We start from the raw sequence: 13,613 nt of genomic DNA on the forward strand, positions 1-13,613 counted from the left end.
CAGGAATAAAGACGCAGACATAGAGAATGGACTTGAGGACATGGGGAGGGGGAAGGGTCAGCTGGGACAAAGTGAGAGAGTGGCATGGACATATATGCACTACCAGGCTCTTTAGACAAGCTGTCCCTTCTCTCCTACACATGTCTTCGCAGTGGGGCTTTCCTCCTTGACTGCCTAAAGGTGGGCCCGCCTGCCTCCACCACTGCCTCCCTCAAGTGTTGGCAAAGTGTGTATCAGAGGATGTTCACGCTGCTAAAACAACCATGCTGCCATGTCAATGGAGGACTGAGGGTCCAAAGATCTTGAAATATTAGATTTGAAAACAATAGCAACATTAACAGTGAGTGTCTCAGTCATTTTCTGTTTTTTAACAGAATTGAAACCAAGATTTAAAAATATAAATAAAATTATTTTATATATAAATAGTGAACAAGTTAGTAATCATAAGCTTTCATAATGTATGACACTGACACATTAAAAAAAGAAAAACCCACCAAAACACTGTAATCTTTACTTAGACATTCCAAGACTGAGACAGTGAAGCATTGGAACACACTTTTTAAGGTTGTTTTTTTCCCCTGCGATAATGGCCAATTATGCTATTGTAATTACCTAAGCAAGCTATTGTAATTACCATCAGTCAACCTCAGTTCGACTGAACCAGAGGAAGAGATCTTAAATCCTATCAAATGCTTTATAGCTGACTATTTCTATAGTACTAAACCTCAGAATTTGGTTCATGAACTATTTCCATCATGCCTAATTTTAAAAATCCAAATTAAAACTCTACCCTCAGCAATGGTTCTCAAACTTGGATTTATAAGCATTGCCAGGGGTGCTGTTTAAAAGTGTAGTTTCTCGTGTCCTAACCCTAGAGATACTGATTGAGAAAATTTGATGTGGGAATTAGGAATTAGCAATTTCAATAATCTTACCTCATCAAGGACATGAGAATTTATCAGATGAGAATCTAGAGTGGAATAGAGCAACTCAGAGGTTAATCAATTTTTTGGATATGTATAATCTGAAGTGATATTCATATATTCATTTATTTTAAAATAGTATTAATTTACTTTAAAAAATCTTCCAACATTTAATATAAATGAAGTATTTAAATGTTACATGTAATCACTGAATTATTTGGAAGTGACCATTTTCATTCAAAGAATATAGTACAGGTTTAAACGAAATAGTCTTTAGTTCACTAAATATCAGAGTTTCCTAGTTTTTAATTTGATATGTCCCAACTCTGCAGTTACGTTCTTTACCTTATTATAACATATTATGTGACAGCTAGATCTTGTTTCAGTGTTCCAGAGAAAATTTCCTGGAGCACTGGCTGGTTATCAGGGCTATTCTTTTTTCTAGTCAGTGTTCTTACTTTTGTTTCTTGTGTATATTTCATCTTATTTCCTCAAGGCCTCTCAGAGTGGCTTGAATGTTGGCTTTCAAAAAGATTGCTTGTGAAAAGTGTGGGGAAATAAGTTGAAATGTCTAGACAATGAAAAAAAGGAGGTTAGCCAAATATTAAATGCATGTTTCTAAAGGAGTATCATAATGATTTCTAAAAAAATGTTCTCTTTCTGTAACCATCCATCATAAAGAATGAGATTTGCTTTGTAAATGCCAATGTGTTATTTTTCCATAATGGCTTTCTTCTGAAGACCCGCCTTATCTTACACATGGTTTCCTTTCTGTCTCTTAATGAGGGACAAAGCTGAAATATTCTGGATGGTGTTTTATCTTGATGTTCTCGAGAGAGAATTATGTGAGATCCTAAAGTCTTAAAGACATTCTATGGAAAAGGTTTATCTTCTCTTCATTTTAAGAACGTTTTTCCTATAATTTTAAATTCTTTTTTAATTGCAATATAGTTGACATATAACATTATATTACATATATTAGTTTCAAGTATACAACATACTGACTTGATGTTTACATCGTGTATGCTATTTGTATACACAATGTTTACATTTGTGTATATTGTAAAACGATCACCACAGTAAGTCTAGCTAACATTTGTCACCATACATAGGTGCAATGTTTTTCTTGTGATGAGAACTTTTAAGGTCTACTGTCTTATCAGCTTTCAAATATGAATTACACTATTATTAACGATAGTCATCTTGCTATATATTATGTCCCCATGACATTTATTTTATAACTGGAAGTTAGTACCTAAAAGCATTTTTTTTTTTTTTTTTTGCGGTACGCGGGCCTCTCACTGCTGTGGCCTCTCCCGTTGCTGAGCACAGGCTCCGGACGCGCAGGCTCAGCGGCCATGGCTCATGGGCCCAGCCACTCTGTGGCATGTGGGATCCTCCTGGACCGGGGCACGAACCCGTGTCCCCTGCATCGGCAGGTGGACTCTCAACCACTGCACCACCAGGGAAGCCCTAAAAGCATTTTTTTTTTTTTCCCGGTACGCGGGCCTCGCACTGTTGTGGCCTCTCCCGTTGCGGAGCACAGGCTCCGGACGCGCAGGCTCAGCGGCCATGGCTCACGGGCCCAGCCGCTCCGCGGCACGTGGGATCATCCCGGACCGGGGCACAAACCCGTGCCCCCCGCATCGGCAGGCAGACTCTCAACCACTGCGCCACCAGGGAAGCCCCCTATAAGCATTTTTTGACATGTAATTTTTTTTTTATCATTTCCATTTGAAATAAGTAGTGTTTGGTACATGCTTTCTGACAGGTCTTACCTATATTAAAATTTGGATAGTTTTATCTTGCATTAGTTTTATTTTTTAATATTTCATTAAAGTATCGTGTATCTTGATTAATAAGGGTTTTTTTATGACCCTTAAATTTGGTTCCCGAGGTAAATGCCTAAGTGACCTTACCCTAGACCGGCCCTATTCCCTATTAGTAATATGCTCTGTAGAGAGAAAGCACAGTATTAAAGGAGCATTAACAGTGTATCTCAGCAACCAGTGAGGTATCTAATGTGGGGCAGAACCTCATTAAATTGAATTGACGTTTTGGTCAGCATTTAGTTGCAAGTTTTACTTATTTTGTGTTATCTTAAATTTTCCAGAATGAATCACTGTAATTGCCACTGATTTATTATTTTCTTTATGGTATTTATATTTCTTTCTATTGTGAAATAAGGACTTTTAGTTATGTGAAGATATATGCAAAAATATATATTTTAAAATACACTCTTTGCTTTTATTTGTAACATAATCCAAAAATATCCCAATAGATATTCTGAGTTTTCTCCAAAGTTGTCTGTTCTTCCAGGGGTTTCAGTGTTCTTCAGAATCATTCTTTTAGAATCTGCCCTTGAACAATCCCTTTTGGAAGTGAAATAAACAGTGCTGAGTCTTCCTATAATGCAGTGACCTTGCTTTGTATTGACAAAAATATCTCTTACAGCTGCTTCTTATGTACTGCATGTATTGATGTGTTTCTGAAGGCCCAGATCAGTGAGTAGAAGCTATAACTGTACACTCTCTTTGTAGATGTTAGAAAAAACAAAAATCCTTTAGACCACAGAGATTTTTGGCAATATCATTTCAGATTGAATTTGCACTTGGAAACTTAAACCAGGTAATCCTTGTAGTGTTTAGCTATTGAAAAGTTTTTATATTAATGATATATTTATGCTGTTATAGTTTGGTCCTAGCAGTTTTTCTAAGTAAAACAATTACTTTCTTGGAGCTGAATCTTAGCTGCAAAAGGTTTGCTCTGATCTGAAGTTTAGCATAATGGCTGTTGTGTAATATAACAGTTTAAATAAATAGCATACCTTATTTTGATGAACTTTTACTTAATACTCCGAAAGTTACCTTGAAATAATATAGGTATGGCTTCTGCATATTCAGATTCAAATGCATTATTTGATAATACACTGTTACTACAATATGAATAATTACTATCTAAATTATAATTTAGACATTTCCTGCCACGTGAAGTAAAATTGACTCTCTAAATGTCCTTTAAACTACCCTTTCTCCGACCCAGAAGCCATGTGTCTCTCCATTGCCTAGCACTATAAACCTATAGGTTTCTTTTTAATATTTATTAACTGAGAATCTACATGCCTACATTTTCTTTCAAGATAACTTTCTTTCCCCAGTTAATGTTATATCGTGTATTTTTTATGTCATAAAATAGTCTTTGAAAGTACAATTTTTAGTACTTGCAGAATGTTTGATTGTATGGCTATATCATAATTCACTTAACTATTTTTGCCTATTTTGGGGTTTATAAGCTGTTTCTAATTATTATATTGTATTATACATTGGTTTTCAATGCACATCTTTATTTATAAATGCATTATAAATATATCACCCCATCTCAGATTCTTTCCCTAGGATTAATTTTTAGAATTTTATTCATGAAATAAAAACATTTGTAAGGCTTTTGGATACATACTGCCATTGTACTTTCCAAAAGCATTGGTATAATTTCATTTTTAGAAACAAGTCCCCATTTAGAGAAATATACAAAGATAACCTGAAAGTCTTCATGTACTAACACCTAGTAATTTATATTGTTTCTGCTTTCCACATTGTTCTGTAGGACTGGCGTTTTTGCATGCTAACGTTCTGATTCTCGCAGTGATGCTGAGGCTTTTTTCTAGTCTTGCCAATGCTCAGAATTAGCCCAGCTGTCTGAGTGGTCACTTTTCTCAGTGGAGATAGGCTTTTCCTCAATAAACTGGGGAATAGCTCATATCCATATGGACTTTCTAGATTCCGTGACTATTTCCTTGACAATCTGAAGAAGTAGAATCTAAGTGTTTTTACTGATTACTTTGTAGAGCAGTAGTCTTTAAAGTGATGTATACATTACAATCCCCTGAGGTTTAAAAAGACAGTATAGGAAATTTTATTTATATTTTTAATTTTAGTTTTTAACAAAATTCTTTGTCCAGATTTTATAAATTCTATAAACTAATAGTATAATAGAGTGTGTATATAATTTATAAATAAACATATATTGGGGTTAAATGCTCACATTTTTAAACTCATGAGTGTGTCCTTATGGCAGAGATTGAAAATTGCCTTCCAAAATCAATCTATCCTTCCTTCCTTCCTCCTTACTTAGAAAAACACACGTTTTCGGTTCGGCACTTTGCCACATGTCTAAAAAATTGCACTCCCTGGACTGTCTTTGTAGTTAGCTGGAGCCTCATGACTAAATTTTGGCAAATAAAATTTCAGCAGAACTGTGTACAACTTCCCAGAGGGTGCCTTGAAAGGGAAAAGACATGCCATTCCTCACCTTCTTCCTCCCTCTTACATCTTAAACTCCAGATATGATGCCTGGCATCTCAGCAGCTAGTTTGGACTATGAGGTGACTATGAGGGGAATAACACCTACCGTAGTAGAAAATAAGATGGAAGGAGATTAAACCCTGATAACCTTGTAGAGCTGTCATACTAGCACCCACCAGCATAATTACAACTTGTATCTTGTTTAAACCACTGTTTTGGGGGCTGGGGGCTCTGTTTCTTGCATGCAAATCCAATCTTAATTGATAATGTATCAAAGATTTGGAGTCCATTGTACTTGAGTGTTTCTCCTTTCCATTTAGCAACTCTTATACCAGATGCCTGAGCCATTTATTAGGCAGGGAGAATGTAGGTGCTTGTTCTGCACTTAGGAAATCATTGTCTACCAATAAATTGAAACTGTTGAGATGTTTCTAAAAGTCCATGATTTGGCTTCAGGAACATTAATTTTTCCATGAGTTCCTGGTGTTCATGGACAGAGTATAAAATCTTTATAAAGGCACACTAGTATAAGGCCAAAGGAAAAGGCTCCTTTCTGCTATCTGTCCATTCTTTCTAAGAGAAGGTGAAATCAGTACGATTTTCCAAGCTCGCAAATCATAATGTACATTGCCAAAAGTGGAGAGATGCAGTTTTTCGTGGCCTCTCCCGTTACAGAGCACAGGCTCCGGACACGCAGGCTCAGCGGCCATGGCTCATGGGCCCAGCCGCTCCGCAGCATGTGGGGATCTTCCCGGACTGGGGCATGAACCCATGTACCCTGCATCAGCAGGCGGACTCTCGACCACTGCACCACCAGGGACGCCCGAGGTGCAGTTTTAAAGATCTCTTTATTGTTGATTAGAAAAGGATTTAGAATGGCTTCTTTTAGGTCTTACACTCTTTCTTTTTGATTAAATTTTGAGGTTTTTAAAAAAGCAACTAGCTATTGTTAATAATAATAGCAGGCAAGAAAGGAATATGTTTGACGAACAGGGAAATACTTTTATTCAGGATCCTTAACGTGTTTCCTGAGGAGTCATAGCTCCTAAGGCATTTTATAATCCATCCCTGGTTACCTCTTCTGCCTGCCCCTTCCCACTCGTACTCGCCCAGATCACTGAATTCTTCATGCTGTCCAGCTCCCTGAACATTCGCCATCGTACATGTTCTCCCAGTACAGCGCCCCTCCCCCACCATCCAAGGCTCAGCTTTGACATCACTCTGCACAGGGACCTCTTCCAAAAAATCCCTCTCATGGGTTCCTATGGCCTTCAGAACTTACGCATTCCTAGCAGATATCATACTCTTTCCTAAGTGCTGGTTGATTGTGTGTGTTCCTAACTCATTGAGAACTCCTCAAAGGGGCCACTCTTTTATCCAGCACTTAATTTAAGTACCTGGCACATAGTAGATACTTCATAACAATGGAATGATGAATACATTATACATTATTAGTGATGGCACTTTTATCTATCTCATTCTAATGAATAGGTTTCTCCATCTCATACTCAAGACATAAACACCATAATATTTGAGCATGTCAATAATCCTTCACCTAATTATTGCAAGGTATTATTTTTAATGTCACTTTTCATGGTTGTAGTTGTACATTTGCCAGTGTGCTCACAGAAGATAAAAGCTACAAAAACAGTAACACGAGTTTGAATTCCACATTCAAAACCGTTGTATATACTGTGTGTCTTTGTAAGCTTCTCTCTCCTGTGTTTCCTTAAACTACAGAGGCTCTAGGTAGAGTTCATTATCATAATAACAAACATATGAGGTCACTGTTCACCTCATTTCTGAATGCTAGATGCGTTCGTGCCGTTAGTAAGGAACTAAGAGCATCTGCATCTATTAATTAACATTTTGAAGCACCTTCTGTATCTCAAGCATTGTATACATTTGGGCAGCTAAATATTTATATTTAAATTTTTGATGATATTTTGTATATTAAAATACAGTAGTATCTCATAACAAACAAATGCTAACATTTTGCAGCCTTTTACAGCTAAAAAAGTCGTTCTTATATGTATATACATACTTTAATTCCTCTATATGTATATAATACTTTCCTTTTATATGTATATATATACTTTCATTTAAATAATCTCCATTTTAAATAGCAGGGACCTGAGGCTAAGAGAAGTTAAAAGAAGGCATGAAGGAAAAACTGACTTTTTTTTTTTTTTTTTTTTGGCGGTATGCGGGCCTCTCACTGTTGTGGCCTCTCCCGCCGCGGAGCACAGGCTCCGGACGCGCAGGCTCAGCGGCCATGGCTCACGGGCCCAGCCGCTCCGCGGCATGTGGGATCTTCCCAAACTGGGGCACGAACCCACATCCCCTGCACTGGCAGGCGGACTCTCAACCACTGCGCCACCAGGGAAGCCCGGAAAAACTGACTTTTTAGAAGGGTTTACCTGATTGGATATTGTGCTTTAACTTCATTTAAATTGCTACCTCTTCTTATTCACACCCATTAAAGAGTGAACCGATCAGTTACAATATGTGTTTAATTACTGTTTGGCTTTGTACGTGCTCTAACATGAAAACCTTTCACTTGAAATGAAAGGGCAGTCTGTTTGATTTTGCTTCATCATGTCCAATATATTCTAAAGATACTTCTTTGATATGACTAAAGAAGGATTGCTTCTTCATCAAAGTTGCATTGCTTTATTTTGAGTTACTAGTAGTCTTTAGTGAAATCCCTATGAACATGTAGCATATTACATATCTGGCCCCCAAAAGAAACTAGTTTTCATTAGCAAAATAATTTTTTGATTACCATAAATTGACGAAAATGTTGACAATAACCATTTATCCTGGATCAACCACACACAGTTGTTACTGTGGACAAGGATCTTAACCTTTCTAAGTCTTCGTTTCTCAAGAAGAAAATGCACTAATAAGAGTAGCCACCTCCAGGGGTGTGGGAAGGAATGAATGAGAGAATGTGTGCAGAGCCCAGAGTACAATGTGTGGTGATAGCAGGCACGCAATAAACATTAGCAGTTAGTATTCTTATTTTTGTTTTTTTGTGGCTGGATTTACTACCTTAGTCTTGGTTGGGAGGGGCGGCAGTGGCAGTATTTGGGTCTGTTGATTCGCAAGTGGTTAGAAGTTTAGATAAAACATGATACTGGTGAGCTTCCTGCTCTGGCTGTTCTTTGCAGGTAAGGTGGGTCCAAAAGAACCTTTTACTGTTAATTATGATAATGACAACTAGCATGGCAGGTATCATTTGTGGAGTGCTTACTAGGCACTACATTAAATGCTTCCGCTTATTGCTTCATGTAATCCTCCCAGCAACACTAAGAAGTATACACTGTTATTACTTCTGTTTTACAGATAAAGAAAGTGAGGCACGCTCGGGCAAACTGGCTCCAGAGCTCAGACCCTGAAGCTGTTTGTGCCGCCTTTTACACTGTAAATAGAAGTGAGCAGAATTCCATGTGTACATGTGCTCAGTGCAGAGATGGTCACATGTGTAGCTGCCTTGTTGACTAAGCGCAATTTGTTAAATGTAATTATAAAACAAATTTTCTTTAAATCCCCTTACATCCACTCTATGCAGCAAGTTTTTTCCTTGCCCGTTGATACATGTTCAGGCAGGCCTCGTGACTTTTCTGGACACTCTTGGATAATAATATGTGCTATAGTACTTTTTAGGCAAAATCACAGATTCAATCTAATAATTTAAATCTCCAAGCCATGTAATATTTAATATTCTAAACTGTATTTAAAGTTTCTCCCCTCGAGCTCCAAGCTCAGGGCTCCCAGAGACAGGAACTATCCCTTTCCCTGCCATGGTCTCCTGTCTGTTTCACCACCTGGCTTTCTGCTTCTCCATCCTGTTTGGTAATATCGGGTTCTGACTCCTCTGGGTTTGGATCACTGGGATGGAGGGAAGGATAGGAAAGTTCTTCCTTAATAAATACCATAGTGTTAGTCTAGCATTCCTGCTCTCTGAACTTGGGGAAGTGGGATTAAAGCGACTTGATTGTGAAAGCTTCCCTTGGTTCTGTGTAGACTCTCCCTGCTGCAGTTGTTTTAATGGGGCAAAACATCTCTCTTCTGGCTAAGAAAGGCAGTGGTCTGTCCAGTTTTTGAGATCTGTTGATCCCATCCAGATGGTCGTCTTGGATATGACCCATTCTGATTCCCTCTTCCAAAATGCCCACATCTAGTCCAAAGAAACAACTCACACATTAGGAACCCCAGTGTATGCTGGGAATTGGTAATTCTTAACTGAGCAATCTTCCTTTTGCTCTACCATAAATGGAGCTAACCAATCACTTGGCATTTAGGTATCTTGTGCGTGAGTCAGACACCAATCCACATGCCCATCAAACTGCAGGGGGCAAATATTGAGGTCTCCATGAGGTCCTGTTGAAGTCTCTCCCCAGTCTGAGGTAAGGGGTAGACATCTCCTATCCTCCAGAGTTGAATTCACAGCTTACCAATAACTTTCTCCAAAAACATTCTCCTACCTAATTTCCAGCTCTAGAAGTTGAATGGGGATGTGGCATTTAAGAATTGCATAATTGGTTCTTAGAATCCTCCTTTGGGAATTCAGCATATGGTCTAACTCCTCCTTTGGAATGTGTTAATTATTGTGTTGGTGCTTCAGCCCAAAACTCCTATTTTAATATTCTACTATGTATGTAATAATTACTTTCAGATAAACTGGATTTCCATTGTGTGCTTTCTTTTCTTCAACCATTTTCTTCCCTTTCTCTCTCTCTCTCCTCTCAAGAGAACTGAATTGGAGGCATATGGTGGGAAGAATAAGGGAGTGCTGTATATTTCACATATCCACTCACATGGGGAGGGAGATGTTCAAGCAGCCCAGTGGTTGAAGATAGCACCATCATTTATCTCATAACTCATCCTCTGTTACTATTCCCTGTGTTTAGGTTGGCTTGTTGACTCTCTTCCTTGGTGACTTTTTATAGGAGGGGCATTTTACTATACAAGTTGTGAACTACAGACTCTGGGGTTAGATCATCTGGATCAAATCCCAGCCCCACCACTTATTAGTTTTGTGTCCTTGGGCAAGTCATTTAATCTCTTTGAACCTCAGTTTCCTCATCTGAAGAATAGGGATAATAATACTTGCTTTATAGCATTATTGTGAGAATTAAATGACATAATATACATAGGGCTCTTAAAGCAATGCCTGGCCTATAGCAAGAACTATGTAAGGGGTAGTAGCAGTAGTTGTAATTATTGTTATTACCAGTACTATTACTATTCATCTTTTAAGATTCAATTTAAATATCTCCTGCTTTCTGAATTCTTGGGGGATCATCCCAATCAGAATAGGCTAGATTTTAATCTGTGGTCTCACAGCACTGTCTTTGCTTTGCTGCCACCCTTGTCACAAGGTACCCAGGTTAGTGCTAGCATATTGCCTTCTCCACTAGCCAGTGTTCATTTCAAGGTCATTGTATCTCTTTCTGGGCACAGTGCTTAAACATAGCAGACATGGTCAACAAACGATAATTTCTTTCCCCTCTCATTATTGTTGAATAGTTTAATCTAACTCTTAAGATCTAAAAATTAATTTATAATATTTAAAGAATATTATAAAATAGGAATATTCTTTTAAAAATGTGTGCAGAAGGCAAATACCATGTAAGTTAAAAGAAAATAATTTTCTAATTATTAATAAAGTCTGCCAAATATTTGCAACCGATATTAGACCAAGAAAACATTCTGTTTTGTACATATAGTAACAAAAGCCAACATTTACCAAAATATTGGCTTCTTAAAGAAAGTAGAAAAGCAAAATATTTAGAACAAGAATGTGTTTAGTAACTGAGCACATGTTAATGAAAAATGTGAGCCTGGATTCAGTTGTTTATACATATTGTCACCTTTGGTTTTCTCTGTATAAAGCAGAGATGGGCAAGTCTGATCTTTGTCTGAAATGCTTTTGTGGCAGCAGTGATAAGGTGAACCCTGGCATAATCAGCATAGTTTCCAGAGCAAACACTTTGAAAACACCACAACTAGTTATAACAAATGTGTTGTTTAAATAGGTTCTGCCTCATTTTTTTTTCTTTTTTTTTTTTTTTTTTTTTTTTTTTTTTTTTGCAAAACTCGGGCTTCTCACTGTTGTGGCCTCTCCCACCGCGGAGCACAGGCTCCGGACGCGCAGGTTCAGCGGCCATGGCTCACGGGCCCAGCCGCTCCGCGGCATGTGGGATCTTCCCGGACCGGGGCACGAACCCGTGTCCCCTGCATCGGCAGGCGGACTCTCAACCACTGTGCCACCAGGGAAGCCCCAGGTTCTGCCTCATTTTATCTGTCTACCCCAAGGGGCTTGGAGCTTTACTATTCTCAAACTCCCTCAGTCTCAGCCCTGTCATCCAGTATAATGGTCTACTTAAATGCACTGTACTTGGAAATGCTTTCACTTGAGTCAAGGTCATGAAGGTTTTAACATCTCACAGCCAAGTCATGACAAGCCACTCACAGGTATAGATGCCCTTAATGTTAGTAATTTGGGGGTGAAAAGGGAGGGGTCAGACAATTATTGATTAGGAAGAGGCTTAGTTCTTGTAAATTTGGTAGTCATTAAAAAAGAACCTGAGGGGTAAGAACTCTATTTCTGAAAACACATTTACGAAACTATTGAGATTATTGGAATGCCTTTTTTCTTTTCTGAATCTAATTTTTAAAATACCTCTTTTGACACACACAAAAAAAGGATGAGGACATTTTCCCCTCATCCTTAGCAACCTTGAAGAGTCCACACCACTATTCCTCAGGGAATCTACAATATTACTCTAAAAGAAGTTTTACCAGTGTACTATTATACTATTGTATATCAGTGTCCCTGACAATTGCTTTCCTTCACTGCAACAAACAGACACTTTGTTTCCAGAATATTCCTGAGTGCAACTCAGTAAAATTTTTTGATAGGAATGCTTTGCCAAAGATGTCATTGACAGGAATCAGTTTGGAAGTTACGGGGTTGAGTCTGACAGTAGTTCCTCCCCCAGCCTCCCCATTAAGCTTAGTTTGGGAGAATTGGATATGGGAAGGATCTAGCTAATAGTTCTTCTTAAACTACTGAAGCATAATTCTATCTCACATGGAATAGCGCACCAACAAAAACTTCGAACCAAATAAACAGTGACTGTTTGAAATCTGTTTTATAGTTATAAATCTCAAAATACTATGCATGCTTAACATATGAAAAGATATTTTGACAACCACAAATCAGTTCAAATATCATGTGTTCTACAGTATTTTGAGGGTTGTTAAGAATTGCATAAGGAACAGAAAATAACTAGAAATGATATTAGTCAAAGATATCAAAATTTAGCATAAACACTTCAGTTACTATTATAATTCTATAAATTATTTATAAGTCCTTTCTCCTAAGCATTTGCAAGTGTGTGCGCTAAATATTTGCGAAGTAGTGTTTCCCTCCTAAATTCCTTGTTGTTACTAATCCAGAATATCTATTCCTGGATGTGGGAATCATTCAAGATTGAAGCTGAGGGTTCCACGGTTTATCTCTATAATTACCTCTGTTTTCTAATTCATTTGTCTCCATGGCCATAACCAGAGACTATAAAATAAAGGTTCCAGTAAGTATATCTCAATGCTGTGGGTGTTTTTTAATATGTTTTTCACAGAAAGCATTTTTTTAAAACATATTGTCAGACATATGGGCTGTGTCTTTCTCCATCAGTCATTTTTAAGAACTGCTTCAATTGCTAATCAACAGAGATGCATTAAGAGCATAAAAAATAATAATAACCCCAAAGGATGAGTCACTACCTGTTCCTTTTTATTCCCTTTGGTCAGTGAAAATATCAATCTCAAAAAATTAAAAACCGGACACTCATACACATGTGGATTTCAGTTTGCTTGTGAGTAGGATTGTCCTGTGGCAGGTACATACCAACTATAGGATCAAAGTCTTGGGTCAGGGTTTTGCATCAGACTGGTGGTGGCTTATTCCATTAGCTGGTGTGACAGTGACTTCCAGCCATCCTCCCTGCTTGGAGGGGAATGTTTACACACATGCATAACTTGTGTCCCTATTTGTGAATACCTCAAAATCCTCACCGTAATTCAGTTTGGCATCCCCATTTATGGTCCGATGACTAAAGTTTCAGACTATAGTGTATCGGCCATTTTATTATTTATTACTTATAAAAAAGTGTTTTTTCAGCTTTCAGTTGGCATGTCTATTTTAGAAAAGCACTGCGATATACTACATACCAGGAAATCTTCCTTTTAAGGAGGACTTGATGAGTAGGACAGAGCTAAAGAGAGCTTTGACAGGTTTGCCAAGGTTGCCAGCACCCCAGCTTGAGTATTTTCTGCTCAGGTTGTACCAAATTCCAGATTTTAATGGCATGAGAAG

At 37.9% G+C, this 13,613-nt stretch overlaps 1 protein-coding gene across 1 annotated transcript in view; it reads left to right on the forward strand.

Moving 5' to 3' along the window:
• IMMP2L (inner mitochondrial membrane peptidase subunit 2) overlaps nt 1-13,613 on the forward strand; it is a 902,508-nt gene that overhangs the window by 847,946 nt on the left and 40,949 nt on the right. The gene's annotated exons all lie outside the window — the stretch shown is intronic.

Source organism: Aethalodelphis obliquidens, unplaced genomic scaffold, assembly GCF_003676395.1.
Source record: "Aethalodelphis obliquidens isolate GAN/ISIS:26980383/991018 unplaced genomic scaffold, ASM367639v1 scaffold5, whole genome shotgun sequence".
Taxonomy (NCBI): Eukaryota; Metazoa; Chordata; class Mammalia; order Artiodactyla; family Delphinidae; genus Aethalodelphis; species Aethalodelphis obliquidens.